Source organism: Rana temporaria, chromosome 6 (genome assembly GCF_905171775.1).
Source record: "Rana temporaria chromosome 6, aRanTem1.1, whole genome shotgun sequence".
Lineage (NCBI taxonomy): Eukaryota > Metazoa > Chordata > Amphibia > Anura > Ranidae > Rana > Rana temporaria.
This window is the reverse complement of record NC_053494.1, coordinates 114,592,747-114,597,739: the sequence shown is the minus strand read 5'-3', so window position 1 is coordinate 114,597,739 and position 4,993 is coordinate 114,592,747. Positions and strand designations below refer to the sequence as shown.

The 4,993-nt window shown below is 43.9% G+C and overlaps 1 protein-coding gene across 3 annotated transcripts in view; it reads left to right on the top strand.

The window, feature by feature from the left end:
• The first annotated feature begins 139 nt into the window (after positions 1 to 139).
• Positions 140 to 4,993, top strand: part of FAM126B (family with sequence similarity 126 member B) — a 155,080-nt gene continuing 150,226 nt past the window's right edge. For 2 of the 3 annotated variants that reach the window (XM_040357205.1, XM_040357204.1), the window contains exon 1: positions 149 to 347. The gene's annotated coding sequence lies outside the window, so the exon portion shown is untranslated. Of the gene's footprint in view, positions 348 to 4,993 lie in introns of all 3 variants that reach the window. The other variant, XM_040357206.1, reaches the window with a different exon arrangement.

The window sequence follows — 4,993 nt, the reverse complement described above, 5'->3', positions numbered from 1 at the left end:
AAATAAAGTTATTGAGTAAAAAAAAAAAATCTCCAAAGCCATTTAATACAGAATGACCTCATCAAAAACTATTGTCTAATCATTGGTGAGTATACCGAAACGAGGCTTAGAACGCAAACAGCTGTCCCTGCTTCCGCGGTGACGTGTGCCCCGAGCAGCACACCAATCAGGGCGGCGCTTGCTCGTGCAGCGGCGTTGTCCTATGGCAGGTGGCGTTGGTGCTGTGCTGCAGCTTGTCAGGAAGAAGAGCTGGAGGGGAGACATGACCGGGGCTCCGGGAGAGGAGGAGGAGTGAGCCGAACCGAGCGGGGGCGGCTGTGGCGGAGGAGCTCATGTCATTAAAGCAGGTGAATGAATGGAAGGCTTGTGGAAGGGAAGGGAAAGGAATGGGGCTTCTCGGACGAAGAGAGGAGAAGGAGGAAGGAGGGGGTTCCCTCACACTCACCTCTGCAGCACACGTCAGTGGACAGCCGTGCAGCCCAGACATTCTTCCGTGTGTCAGGAGTGTGAGCACAGGGGACATGTCTGCACACCAGGCTGTGTCATCATCCCTGGGCAAAGCCATCTACACAAACACACACACACACAAACACACACCATACAGACACTCCATTCATTTCAGTGCATTGCCATTCATCTCACTGGAAAACATTCCACATTAGTTGGAAATTAGGATCTCTCTCGTCTCATCCTGATCTTTGTTTTTCTGACCCATCTATGAACACTAATGCTGGCCATACACGGGTCCACGATCGACCGGATCCAATGAATTTAGATCAGTGTGTGGTAGGGTTGCCACCTCATCCCTTTAAAAGGTTCTGCGGCTGATTAAACTTATGGTGCCTTATCTGCATTACATGTAATTCATGTGTGTTCAGGTTTAAAGGGATGAGGTGGCAACCCTAGTGTGTGGCCGTCCCTGCTTGACACAAGTGTATGGTTTCAGTGACTTCTGTTGAAGGGGCTTTGTTGGGACTTTTTATTTTCCAATCAGCAGCTCCAGCCTATTAACTGCAGCCGCTGGTCAGTGTATTATGACAGCGCGGGGTCCCACTGTCAGAATACATTGGCTGGGGAGGAGTTCTTCTATCCATCTCATTTGTGTGCCACCGGTTGAATGAAAAAAATAAAAATGAATGCTTCCCCTGCAGACATAATACTACCTGAAGTCATGTTATTGTTCACTTTAAATACTGCATATTTTATTTGTTCTGTTCTTACTCACAATGCAGTTGATTTGCTAAAACTGGTACCGCTCTGCATTGTAGCCAATCAGCTTCTAACTTCACCTTGTTCAGTTAAAGAGGTTGTAAACCCTCCTGTTTTTTTCACCTTAATGCATCCTATGCATTAAAGGTGAAAAAACATCTGACAAGTACCGGCCCCCCAGCCCCCGTTTTACTTACCTGAGCCCTGGAATGTCACACGATGAGGACAAGTTGCATCTTTGCCCAAGGTTCTCGGCTGTTGATTGGACAGACTGATAGCAGCGCAGCCATTGGCTGTGAATCAAATCCAATGAGGCGGGGGCGGGGCCGAGTCCTGCATTGGATGGCTATGGACTCCGAATGCTGGACTTGGGAGCGCCCCCGCAAGGTAACCCCCTTGGGAGAGCGATTCCCAGAGTGGGTTATCTGATGCAGGGAGGAGCCAAGAGAGCTGCCGGGGGACCCCAGAAAATGGCATTCGGGGTCACTCTGTGCAAAACAAGCTGCACAGTGGAGGCAAGTATGACTTGTTTGTTATTAAATAAAAAAAGGACAAAAAAAACAAAACAAACCTTTAGTGTCCCTTTTAAAGTGGATGTAAACCCTCACATATACCCAGTGAAGTGAACAGCCTCAGATGATGCACAGAGATGAAACAAATCTCCCTACATAAGTTTTACATGTATATCCTCAGTCTTCCTCCTCCACATAGGCAGAAAAACAAAGATACTTGCTGTGAATAGACAAGCTCTCTGCTTATCTGTATCCAAGTTCCATCCCGACACAAATTTCCAGCTGCTTTTTTCATGTTTGAGAACTTGTCAGAAGTTATGCTGATAACAGAGGAACGGAGCGGCAGAAATACACAGGATAAAAAACCTTTTGCCTTTAGAACGTTTTTAAACGTGTTGATTTACTACAGATCTATGTTGGGACACATAGAAGACAACTGTTTCCTATGTGCCCTCTTCATGCCATAACAGTGTGGTGTGGTGAGGTTACGGTACATAGAAAATATATACATGCTGCTTTTTTAAGCAGAGCAAATTGCCTCACTGTCTCTGATGTGCTGCAGCGCATAGACTTAAATGAATTATCATTTAATAAAACTCCAATAAAGTTTTCTTGGAAAAAAAAAAAAGAGAGAAAACAGTGTGATGCAACTATGTATAAAACTTTCCCGACATAGTGGACACTAATTTTAGCATTTAGCTCTTCTTTTTTTTTTTTTCTGGACGTTTTCCCATTGGAAAAACTGCAATGGAGCATACACACGGTTGGAATTCCTGGCCAAAAGCTCTCATTGCAGTTTTTCTGACAGGAAAACCGGTCATGTGTACGAGGCATAAGACTTATCACATTAAGAAGCACAGGCTCCAGTAATGTGGAAGTCCCCTCTGCATGATCTGATGCAGAGACTAGCAGACGCAGTCACATGACCACTACTTGGAGGCACCAAAAAACTTGTGTATACTAAAATAGTAAATATTTGTTACCGAGATGTAGTGTGCAAAGGCTGTGTTTTATGCGTCTGGAATTCAACTTAAGCCTGTTTATAGATGGCTATTATGTCTTGCAGTACAGGGAAGTGTCCACCTTCCATTCAGCCTAGGTTCACACTGCTGCGAATTCAAAATCGCGGTAAAATGCACGATTTTGCGGCTGTGATTTTGCCGCGATTTTGCCGCGATTTCGGCTGCAATTTAATGTAAATCGCGGCCCGAAATCGCAAAAAGTAGTACAGGAACTACTTTTTGAAATCGCAGATGCGGCGTCGCACTGATTAGGACAGTGCCATTGCCGACAATTGCCGCCAATTTGAGATGCGATTTGACATGTCGAATCGCATCTCAAATCGTTCCAAATCGTACCCAGTGTGAACCAGGGCTTAATGTGATTATCTGTGAGGAGAATTTACTAAGATAAGCAGACAGAATCTGGATCAGCTGTGCATGGCAGGCAACCAGTCGCTTCTAGTTTTAATTTTCAAAGCTAAACTAAACAAGCAGAAGACAGAAGCTGATTGGTTACTATGAACAGCTGCTCTAGATTCTCATCCCGTTTTAGTAATTTGCCTTTCAGTGTGCTTTGACATTAGAGTTCTGATTGCGATATGCAGGCAAGGCATACACCAATACTAAGTTGTGGTTTTATTCCTGCTTTGGCTAACTTGGGCTTCTAGTCAGATGAAAACTGAAAATATGAATGATATGAAATATATTAAATGAGTGTCCCTGAAAATATACAATATATAAAATATTTTAAATGAGTGTCTTAAAGCTAATCTTCACTGCATTTGAGCACCACAAACCAAAAACACTGTTTAATTCATTTTTTTTTTCAAAATATTTTTTTTTTCCAGAAAATAAATATTGCAATACAGCAGGGCTCGACAAATCCCGGGCGCCAGGTCGCCATGGCGACTAGAAATGGGGCCCTGGCGACTTGGCTTGGAAGGGGGGGCAAAAAAAAGCTGGGGCCATCTGGTGGTGAGTCGTTGGTATTACAAGTTATTACCACCAGATGTGAGCTGGCGCCATCTGGTGGTGGCCGTTGGTATTACAAGTTAAGCATTACAAGTTAAACAGCAATTCTAATGTCATTTTTCACTATTTTCACTGCCATATTCTTCCCTCTAATTAGAACCCCCAAACATTATATATATTTTTTATCCTAACACCCTAGAGAATAAAATGGCAAACGTTGCAATACTTTCTGTCATGCCGTATTTGCGCAGCGGTCTTACAAGCGCACTTTTTTGGTGAAAAAATTACACTTTTTTGAATTAAAAAATAAGACAATAGTAAAGTTATCCCCATTTTTTTTTTAATATTATGAAAGATAATGTTACGCCGAGTAAATTCATACCCAACATGTCACGCTTCAAAATTGCGTCCGCTCGTGGAATGCAGACAAACTTTTACCCTTTAAAATCTTCATAGGCGACGTTTAAAAAAATCTACAGGTTGCACGTTTGAGTTACAGAGGAGGTCTAGGGCTAGAATTATTGCTCTCGCTCTACCAATCGCAGCGATACCTCACGTGTGTGGTTTGAACACCGTTTACATATGGGGGCGCTGGTCACGTATGTGTTCGCTTTCTGCGCACAAGCTCGTCGGGACGGGGCGCGTTTTCTGGCTCCTAACTTTTTTACCTGGCTCCTAGATTCCAAGCAAATTTGTCAACCCCTGCAATACAGTACATTACGGTACATCTCGTTATGAATAAAATCTGGTAGATAACCTCTTAGAAGATCTACTATTTTGTAGATAAATAAAGACATATCATTAAAATGATAGATGTGGTTTTAGAATGTTAAAGCGGAGGTTCACCCTAATTTGCAAGTCTGCTTTAAACACAAGGGCTCAGACTATCTATAAACAGTTCATTTTCCAAAAAAATAAAATCGTTTCTATACCTTGATTTAGTGGTCTGAGGCAGGCACTTCCTGGTTTGAGTCCCGCGGGAGTAAGCGTGTCGCTTCGTCTGCGATCGCCGCAATGATTCCTGGGTTCACAGCGTGACGCTGCCCAGGATAGGATTCTATACAGCGCAGCAGAAGTAGTCTCGTGTTAGTTCTGTGCGTCACATGACTCTTGCAGCCAGTCATGTGACGAGGGCAGATACAAATCCGCCATTTTAACTGCTGGCACACACCTTTACATCAGCTGCTCAGTGCGTTCTGAGTTATCACTGATATCAAAGATCTGTCGTCACAACGGGGCGGGTCCTTTTCAGGCCGCCGGCCGCCGTTGTGATGGTAACTGTGCAGTGTTGACGGCGCG